An 11,036-nucleotide genomic window follows, 5' to 3' on the forward strand; every position below is an offset into this window, starting at 1 on the left:
CAGCACAGCAATTTTGAAATCAAGCTACAGGAGTGGGGTGCTGTCCTTCCCCTTGGGCAAGAGCTCTTCTCCCTGAAGTCACGGGGTAGCTGCCCCCTACCTTAAGGACCAGCAAAGGAAAGAGCAGGGGCCCTCAGCCTGCCCCCACAGATCTCAGCAATCAAGTTTCAGCCAACTTCAGTAATGACAAAATGGATTTTTCCCAGTCAGTTTTTTCCTCCAGTTGAAATGGGTGTCAATTTGACTTGTCAGTTTTAATTAGCATTTACATTATGTACTGCTCTGAAGTTGCTCTGTTTTGACAAACAAGGGGAAAGTCTAATACATTACTCAAGCCTAGAATTTCGGATGTCAACATGAAAGGCAAAACTAATTAAGATGCTTCACAGGAGAACACAACGCTTCCCAGACAGCCAGTGACATGATGGCTTAGACAGGCATTCTGTACATGTGGATATGTACAAACTCCTCCAAACAGGAAGGGGTTCGTAGATGAAAACTGACATCAATTAGTCCTAGCAATGGAAGAGAGTCCAAGACCTGCAGCTAATTTCAAGACTCATAATACTAGATGTTGTCTAATAATACTAGATGTTGTAGAAGAATCAATCCTTCTTTCAAATAAGAAATCGTAGCAACTCCAGATAAAGATTTGCAGAAAGCATTATCAGCAGCTAATGAATGGAGAACCGACACAAGCACAGGCTCTGGAGCAAATTTGGTTCCTATCTCTGTCTGTAGTCAAACAGTATTACAAACAGATATACCTCCAGGGACATCAATGGAGACATCAGCATCATTATTTTATTTATTTTTACAAAGTAAGACTTACTAGACATCTCAATTGACCAAAGCAAGTTGACATCTGTTTTCTCCCTTTTTTAACCCATCTAACTCAGCCAGACTTGCAAAGAGTATAATACTGAGATCAAACCCATATGCAAATGGGAGCTATTTTGTTTAGTGCCATGCCTAACACTGCCAAGTACCATTACAAGTGCACTTCACACCACTCAGTGACACTTCCAGTGATGTTACTCATCAAAACACTTCACAGTTCTTCACAGGACATCTCCAACCCTGTGAGAAGGCCCTCAGTTCTTGGCAGGAAAAAAAAAGTCAGGAGCCATCTTCAGTCCTAGAGCAACATTCATCATCACAGTTGTGTTTGGTTTGCTTTTCCACTGGCCATACTTTGTTTAGATGACACTAATGCTGTAACACCAGATAAAACACATGGCAGCTCTGCAAAACAGAAAGAGGACACACTCCCAAGAATCGTGTTATTTCCCTCAGCTATTTACTTGTTTTACAGGCAAGTTTAGAGATTCTTGGGAATCAAGGTTTGTAATGGAAGTACCAACTGGCCTTGGATTGTAGCAGCACAAACACTGCAGCTCTAACAACTCACCAAAATCTAAGCTGAACCATGCCATGAAGGGACATTTCAGAATGTTGTTTTTTTTTTTTTTTTTGTTTGTTTGTTTTTGACAATAGCTGTTACCAAAATCAGATTAGCAAAAAAATTGTTTCAGGAATCCCAGCATATTTCATTCTTTCCTCCAGACTCCTTAGATCCCATTTCCTACCACTGGACTCCAAAACACATTTTTCCCCAATTCCATTTCCAAGAGTTGTTAAAAATAAACATCAGATGAGCACTGCCCTGGGTTTGGCTGCCTACCAGAGCCTCATCTGCAGCCTTTCCCAAGCCATGCTTGGGACTGCACGGGACTTGGTGGCAGAAGCACATCCCATGGGCCAAGCCATCAGCCCCAAGGCAACGTGACAGTGCTGCTGGCACAAATGACTGCAGGGCTCTGGACTGACTGAGCACATAGATCCTGTGACCAGGGAGGAATCACTGTTCATCTGCAGCTTGGCAGAGTTCACTGGTCTAACTTGTCCCTTTTACCTTATGGCTCCACTGTTAACAGAAGAGAGGATATAAAACAATACAATTTCACGTGATTTAATAGCTGGATTTAGCCAGCTGCTTATTAGAAACAAGTCAAATGAAGAAATCCCACATCCCTTCACAGAAAAAAATATAACATGGGATTATTCTTTGCTGGCATAGCAATAACATTCAGATACCTCAGCTAGAGCCAAAGATAGGCTCTAACCAAAGATCCCCAGAACCAGCCTAGCACAGTGCTGAGGTGGGACAGGTCTCAGCTCAGGCTCATATTTCTCAGGATCCTTGCCTAGCCCACTGGCACACATCATTTCATGGCCACATCTGAGCACTGAAGTCACCTGTGCCCCAGTGACTAGGGTTTGGGGGAGGCAGGTGTTGAAGGCACTGAGCAAAGAGCTAAGAAAGGTGCTGAACAAACTGCTTGCCTGAAGCCAGCTCTAAGAAACACCAGGCACAGGTACTTAGGTGGAATTTCAGACAGCTGACTGGTCCTGAAAAAAATTAAATCACTTCAGAAATGTTACAAATGCTCTAGGTATCTTTCTAAATAAGAAAAGCCAACAGATAATATAATCGAACATTTAACATCACTGTACCTGTGATTCTGTCTGCAAAACATTTACCCCTAATATATCCTCTCTCATCTACACAAAATCCACCTGCAGTAAATTACCAGCAGTACCAGCTTGGCCTAGCTAATGAATTGAAGAAATGCACAGGGGATTTTACAGTTAATTGTGACAAGCAACAACATTCTTCTAGAACAAGTTAGGTCTCACTTTGGTAGGTTCTTGCTCAAGCTTAAGATGCACTTCAGCATCTACACAAATGCATCATCAGCTCCCACAGCAGCTTGGTGCATCATCTATACATAAAGGATTTGATTTCTCTCTATAAATACAATTAGATTTGAGGATACCCAGTTCAAACAAAGTAGGTTTGTAGAGTAAGGAAATGATTTTCAGTACTGGAAGGAATCAGTTCAGTCAGACTGACCTCCAGCATCACAGGCTACAGCTCCTGCATTGCTTTCTTAAAAGAGCTGCTGCTTCTGCACAGCAGCTCCAGCTTAATCCCTAGTCCCATGCTAGCTAAGCATTATTTTTCCCCACAAATATTATGGATATTAGTCATTTTTATCTGCAAATCAACTCCTATAGGAATCTAATATTGGTTGTTTTTAAAGTTACACTGACAACATCAGATCACTACTCATTTTCATTTTTTGTTGCCATGAATGTAACTTCAGAAGGCTACATGTAAAAGCCCCAATTCCTAACTAATGAAAAACCATACCGATTGGGACAGTTCACCTCCTGCAATAGTGTTACATCAGTGTAACCACAGCTTTCTATGGAATTAGCCTTGTTCACTCCACTGGGAAACAAAGGTCAGCCCTACCATTTTCTGCCTACTACTCTTACAGTAGGAGTTTAACCCACAAATCCATATGCATGACCCAATTTTAGGGGAGAGAATTACTCAGCGTGGCCAAACACTATTGCAGCAAATATAACAATGCTCCATGACCGCTAATTGTTTTCACCGAAAGAACAGACTCATTTAAGGTAGAGAAGAGTGCATATACCAGAATTAGACAGTACACATTAGTACAAACAAAAAAAGAATAAAGCCAGTCCTATGACTGCATTAAAACAGCTCAACAAATCATAAGAGATATTATGAATTAGCGTGGCTGGACTCTAATGTGTTACTGATAATTACACATTTAATCAAATTAAGCATGGCACACAGATCTGGTCTGTCTTTTCTCCCACTTCTGATTGATCTCAGCCCTTGCTGTGTTATAGACAAAGGATCCTGCTCCTTTTAAGGCTGGGCAGATCAGACCTCATTTAGGTATTTGGGTCTGTTTCTGGCCACTGCCCACCATCCAAGTGTCCTGCCAGGATAACCTCCCCATTATAACCGCTGATGTTGGCAAGTTACTAACCTTCCAAGCTATTGGGGTTTCCCTATCCAACCTACACACTACGTATTAGTAAGTTACACGTACATGTATTTCTGCCTTCCATACACCAGGTTCAGGGGAAATCATCAGCTAGAGTGCCAGATCTCAAAACTCAGCTGGCTCTGTTCCTTTAGTGACTGTGTTTTTCTGTCACCTGGTGTTTGATTGTGTGTTTTTTTTTTTTTTTTCCTCCCATTACACACTTCCCTACCCTTCCCAAAGGGCATCAATTGAAAAATCATGAGACCATTGTAATGTACAGCAAGCTGTACTCCCAGTCCTGGGGTTTGTCCCAGGCCATTAATACAAGGTGTCTGCAAAGCCTTGTCTCAGCCAGCTTATTCAAGTCCTCTCCCCTTCCAGGAACACTGTTCACCTTTGATTTTCATTTCAAAGTTCCTGCTTCAGCAGGGTTAATGAGAAAGAAATCATACAGCAAATTAAGACTTAATCATTGTGCAATTCCCTTAGATAAACGATAATCATCCCATCCTCAGTACTTTGCAGTGTAATTAATTGTACCTCCATACCAAAGGGAAAAACTATAGCACACTTCATTTCAAGGTCACAAACCATGTGAGAAAGAGGCAAGAACAGAAGTGAGATCTCCTGACTTGTCACCCCTGCTTAAAGTCCTCTGCTCCCGCTACCAGGCAGCATCTTCTCTTCAAGTTTACACAAAACAAAGTCAATGGCAGCTACCAAGTAAAAAAACAATGAGAACAGATGCTACAAAGGAGCCTTGCAGTATTGATCACAAAGAAACTGCAGTTTAAATCCATGTTTTTGATATGTGGTTTGACACACAGGCTTGTATACAAGCTATCTAGGTCATTTTATGTGTCCTTGTAATTTTTGTGTCCCTGTAATGACTAAAGAAACTATGGAATTAAAGATCCAAGTGTCACCTCTGAGCTCAGTTCTAATTTACTCTTCTCTGCTGAGCTATTTGTCATCCTAACATCACCATCAAAACAAGTGAATTCTACTAGATAGATTATTAAAGTATTTATTATTCAGAACAAGATAGCAACATAGTAAACTCAACCCCAATATACCCCAGAATGATAGCTGCTGCTCCCCCTTCTGTTATTTGGGCATCTTAATGAAATTTCATCTGGCTGCAAAGTGAAACATGAATGATTTATGCATAACAAATAGTCCATTTAATTAGCAGCAGAAATGTTTAATGGCTAATATTAATTTATGTTTCAACACAGAGCCAAAACTCTCAGCTGAAAGCTCTGAATCCAGACATTTGTGCTTGGTATTCATTTCACTTGAATGGTTCACACAAAGCTGAATTTTAAATGTGTCTATACAATGAGGAAGTTGAGTTGTGACCAAATCACAAGTAAGCATTCAGTTTGAAGAAACCTACAGAGACTACATTTGGGATATTCAATGATTCTATAATTCATCCCAGCCTGTAATAAGTATCATATGTTGCAGCCCCAAATTACAGCAGCTTCAGAGGTGACATTCATTCCTTACCCACAGGCTGATTACCATACTCCATGAAGCATGAAGATCAAGAGATCATTACCCTCCCAGCTGTTATCAATGACTCTGCCATTCCAGCCCAGCTCAGTGCCTTTTCAAAGAGGTCACCTGCATGTATGAGTAATTCTTCAAATGACAACCCACAAACATGCTCCAAAGCAAGCAAGCAGTTACAAGAACTTGCAAGAAAGCCTCATAGGGCATCATAACAACTACTCCTTGCTTTCCAAAATTATAGCATCAGAGATCGGAGCAGGGGAAGGGTCTGGCATCTCAAAAGACACTGTCAGCCTGAGCACCAAAAGTTACAGGGCAAACTCTTTATTCCCTTTCTGGAATAAAGCCTGCCAAACCCTGCCAGTCTACAGAGGGGATCAGCAGGGCAGAAGCACCCCATTTTTGAGCTCTTACCAAGCTAGATGCAGGAAAGCACTGAGCAGTGCCCAGCCCTTCTGCAGAGCTGGACTCATACAGACCAACCAGCAAGACCTGTCTCACTCTTCATCTTGCATAAACATCACTTTTTAAACATACTGAGAATAGGAAGCGTCCAATTTCTGTATTAACAACCCTAAAATTCTCTTCCTGTGCAGTTCTGGGCCACAAAAACTAAATTTACCTTTCCCTATTAGAAAAAAGCAGAGGGAAAACTACTGTATGGCAGCTAAGAAAAAGCTCATTTTACACTCCCCAGTCACTAGTACGCAAAGTGCAAATCCCTACATTCCCTGATTGCATTATCTAATGTTTCCTCAGTAAAAATAAAAATACCAGCTCTCCTCTACATGCGTGGAAAGGACATTTTTCTTCGTTGCTTGCAGTTTATTGATTTTTCAGCTGTTCAAGTATAAGTGAATCTGTAAGACCTCACCTCTAACCACTCTGCATGTGCTTTATGTTACAGAGCAGTTTAAGGCAGTAAAATGTCAAAATAAACAAGATAAACCAGTGACTATGGCATGTTTCCCCACGGGCAGGGAAGCATTATCAGCCCCTGGCGCATTTTCCATTTGCTCTGAAGTACCATGAAGAAAAATCAAAACTTTTATACAGCCAATGCTTGGTAACTTACAATTAGTATTGATTACTTTTAGAAAACCCAGGGTGGATGTATATGTCTATATGTGTTTCTATACAAGGAAAACAGCATGGATAGGGCCTGTCCTGAAATCTAAAGGGAGATGTTTCAGGGCTGCTGATGAGAGCTACTACAATGTGTCCTCTCCATTGCTTGGAAGATGGAGAATGAGGAATGGAGAGGTTAATTTCTGGTCTAGGGTACTGCAAAGAGTCTTGTGGGGAAGAAATGCCTTCAGTGCTTCAAGATAATGGCACAGGGAGGGCACTGTCTGAAGCACAGCACAAAGCAAGGAGGAGCACTGCCAGACGCTGCCTTTCCCCTGTCCCACCAGTTACCCTCACAATGGCAAACCCAACCCCAGTGAGCCAGCTCAGCCTCCCCACCACAGCCCCCAAAACACAGCACCTCACCTCCCTCAGCCCCTGGGGCAGGATTGCCCCTTCCTACCTCAGCGAGGTTTCTCTCCAGGCCCAGTCTCAGTCACAACCTGACGTGAGTCCATGCCAGCAAAACCTCAGCACTCCAAACCCCACCATGGTGCTCTATGACCCAGGCATGCTGGAAGGGGCACAGCAACTACCCCACAACCCCACTCTTCCCTTCTTCCCATCTGCTAAAGAGAGGAAAAGTCTCTCCTCAGGGCAATTTAAGCGAGTGGGGTTGGGTGCCGCCTGCCCAGGTGCAGCCCTCAGTGCTGACCAGCCCAGCTGCACCAGACCTCCATCCCCACCGCTCCTTCAGGAGTGCTTTACAAGAACCAGTTGGTTATAGTTAAAACTAAATTAGTGCCAGGGGAAAGGGGAAGCATTTTCATCTGGATCTGGCTGTGAATCACTGGAAGATCCCCATATTTTAGAGGAGAGGGCTCTACAGCTGATCCCATCAAGCCAGGCTACCCTGGTACAGTCCTAAGAACAGATCAAAAATAAATAAAAGTTTCCTTTCATTTTATCTTTACCCCTGAGGGGCTTCCATGATGGTGGCCACCTTTTCTGAAATGTTTTCTCCTGCTGGAGAAGCTCAAAGAAATTCCTTCTCCCTTGCTGCACCATGCTGGCGTGGCAAGAGTGCCAGGACGCTGCAAGGGGGACAAAAAAAAAAACAACAAACAAACAAACAAAAAAAAATAATAAAATGGTAGGGTTGAAAATGGCTGTTTTTAAGTATTTCAAAAGCATTAGAAAGCTAAATGCTGTTTAAAAATATATTGTACTAGTTTTGTATCAATTACCAAGACATTTGTGTACCTAACATGTCCAGAAGTACTCCCCATTTTCCTATATGTTTCTGTAGCTTTATTTACAATATTCCCTTATGTGCTAATTCTTCATCATCATGCAGTGCAGTTTTGATTGTGTTTTATTACTTACAACATACGTTTATTCAAATAGATTTTAAAGCAAAACATCCAGTAATGGTCTGTTTCCTCTCAACAAACTTGGCACTGACAGGCCATGGACCCAAGGGGGAATCCACAAGGAGCGAGGCAAAGCTGGAGGTGATGCCGGGCACGTGCCCCAGCACCATGAAAACCCCAGGGTCCTTTTTTATATTAAAGGCTTCATTAACTTCCTCGTCCTGGCCAGGCCCTGGGTTGAGCACGTATAGCCCCTCCATACATTCCTCTCTCATTTCAAACACAGATGACATTTTTAATTTCCTTCCAGCAAATTGCTCCGCTCTTCTTCTTTAATGCTTTTTTTTTTTTTTAATTAATTGAAAAACAGCTGCCACTTTTCACCAGATTAATACCTCTGTCCTACACACTTATCAAAACCACTGGAAACCCTACCTGAAGGCAAAGCAACCTGCTTACAGCTGAAGAAACGATAAATTTTGCAGCCTACTTCCAAGGAAATTCTGAAGTTTTGTTCACAGCAGAAGAGTACAATGCAGATAGAATTTACAATGACAATAGACCACACAATTACAAACTACAAATTTTAAATAAATTTACAATTGCAATAAACCACAATTTATTAAGTATGTTACCTATAAAATATTCTACATGCAGAATAAATGGTGTTTCAGCTGGAAAGATTTATAATATGTTTTGATGGCTCAGACTATTTAAGAGGCAAGCAGTGATTGCACAGCCATTGCCTCTAATCTCAAAGACATTAAAGTTTTCCTGGCCTCTTAGAAGTTATTATTTGAGTTAAAAACCTTATCAGAATAACATGCTTGGGAGATCACATGGAAACATATTTAAATTAATGGTTCAGACCACCCCTTTTTTCTTTGGAAACTGACCCCATACTGTAAATTCTATCTCTGCTGTGCAGTGCTTTACTTATAGCATCTGAATAATGGATATCATAAGCAAGCATTGCAAAATGAAAATTCAGTTAACGATATTATGGAGCTTCCATTCACAAATGTAGTTCATGAGTAGTACACATTTTACGGATCTTACCACCAAGGAAAACATTTGCATATCTCATCACAGAGTTCTTCCAAGAGCCCATGCTGCATTTCTTATCTCAGGGCTTTTATAGTAAGAAATATTGCATTAGGCCCGGTAATTTACATTTTGCTGATAAAATTCTAAATACATATGCAGCAGCTCTTTATTGACTGCCTTCATGATATAAATTATAAACTTGGGAGTAAATGCATTAGGACAAATATTGATTTCCAGATAGTCACTATGAGTGAGATCTTATCCTGGAGTTGAATTATGGTATCTCTTGTCTTTTATAGCTGTATTTTATCTCCCAGCTACTATACTTTCTAGCAAGTACATAAATAAATAACACCACCTCACTTCTGACAGAGAGTTCAATTCATTCATGGTAGAAATAGCAGGTACGAGCCAGTGCAAGGGTGCTCTAGGATCACTACAAATACAGACATTTGGGGATCTGCAACTATCATAAAATCTATTTTTTCAGCACGTTACATCGCTGAGTATTGCAAATTTTGCAGGGGAAGCAGCGGATGAATTCCCATGCCTCTTGGAAAATAAGTAATAGTACTGCCCTGGGTTGTCATGGAACAAATAGCACTCCTTGTTTGTTCAACAAGCCTGCTCCTGTTCAGCGATTTTCTGTTTTAACAGCAATTCTCAGCTGTTACTACACAGTGCTGCAGCTGCGCCTCATCTTGTTTGTGTGTTGGCTTGTGGGCTGTTCAAGCAATCGTCCTGCACGCTTCAGTTACAGCACCAGCTTTGGTATCCGTGTTACTACAGATGGTTTTATTAGTAAAAGAAAAACTTGGTGCTTTTCTGTACAGCTCTGTGGAGTCCTTTCATGATCAAACTTGCTTCTCAGTAGAGCTCCACGAGTTTGCAGAATTTAAACTGCCCAACCTATTTTCACCAGGAGTTTGGCCTGTATTGAAATATGCTCATAGCGATATTGAAAAAGCAAAACTGGAAATTAAGTAACAAATACATATGTGTATATTTATGTTTGAACCATGGTCAGTGACACTCATGATGTCACACTGATGTAGAGCAAATACTGTCTGTAAGTGTCCACTGGCTGATTGCACATGGCACGTTGTTAGGAAACGGGAGCAAGGCGCTGTCTGTGTAGTAAATCAGAGATCTCCAGCTGCAGCTTTGACTGGATCACTATCTGTACTCCACCAACCTCACCTTGGAAGTGGCACTGAGACCCCCAACCAAACATCTCTGGCCAAGCTGGCCTGGAAGTACAATTGCTGCGACCTGCGGACAGGACCCATCAGCTGAAGAACTGCATAAATGCAGCAAAACCCACAATTAAAATGTGCTTCTTTCCATCAGGAACTTACCTTTATATCTTTTCCCCAAGTCCAGCCTCGTCCATGATGAAGTAGGAATTAATGCCTTGCAAGCCAATTTTAAAGAGGAGCTTTGCACATTTCAGGCATATTTCCATGTTTATTTTCAAGCATTGGCCTTTTTTCCTCCCCCTTTTTTATTTTTTTAAATTTTATAAGCCCATTTCAAAATTGTGAGCTTGAGGCAATGCAAGGAAGGGGACATTGTATTCTGCATCTGCTAGAGCAAGATAACCACCTACCAATGAGACAGAGGCAAGCCATGGTTTTCATGCGATAGTTTTCATGTTTATCCTGCTGCTGCAATGAAATGCTGCTTTTCCTTTGCAGGCAGCAAGGACAGCAGCTATTTCTATGTTTATTTATTTTTCCACTTTCCAACCAGTGCAACCTCATCTCTAGCTTTTGAGACTGAGCACTGAGAACCCAGTAGCCTCTGCTCAGTCCTGCCACCAGCACAGGAGCAGTCAGTGCGCCTCCAATGAATACTCAGCGTGCCTAAGATATGGAAGAAATGTTAATGAAATGAAATGAAAGTCTGTATTTCTCTGTAGACAGCTCAGTAGAAGCTAATTGCTAGATGCCACATTTCTTTCAAGAACAGAGATCTGCCTTCTCTGATAAGTAATTTACTAATTTAGGATACACTTTTCTTAACGAAAGATCAGTAAAATCTTAAGATTTTACTGATGATTTAATAACTCCAGTTTAATTGCCCTTTCAGAAATATTTTTAAATATTTATTTTCAGAGCATAATACAACTTGATCACAAGCCCAAATTTGAAAT

At 41.3% G+C, this 11,036-nt stretch overlaps 1 long non-coding RNA gene across 6 annotated transcripts in view; it reads right to left on the reverse strand.

The window, feature by feature from the left end:
• Window positions 1-7,166, reverse strand: part of LOC106017391 (uncharacterized) — an 88,838-nt gene extending 81,672 nt beyond the window's left edge. Inside the window, exon 1 of one of the 6 annotated variants that reach the window (XR_011811608.1) lies at window positions 6,925-7,165. This is a non-coding gene — a long non-coding RNA (uncharacterized lncRNA). Of the gene's footprint in view, window positions 1-6,924 lie in introns of all 6 variants that reach the window. The other 5 variants (XR_011811612.1, XR_011811610.1, XR_011811606.1 and 2 more) reach the window with 5 other exon arrangements.
• Window positions 7,167-11,036: the final 3,870 nt, after the last annotated feature.

The sequence above is a fragment of the Anas platyrhynchos genome, chromosome 10 (genome assembly GCF_047663525.1).
Source record: "Anas platyrhynchos isolate ZD024472 breed Pekin duck chromosome 10, IASCAAS_PekinDuck_T2T, whole genome shotgun sequence".
NCBI lineage: Eukaryota > Metazoa > Chordata > Aves > Anseriformes > Anatidae > Anas > Anas platyrhynchos.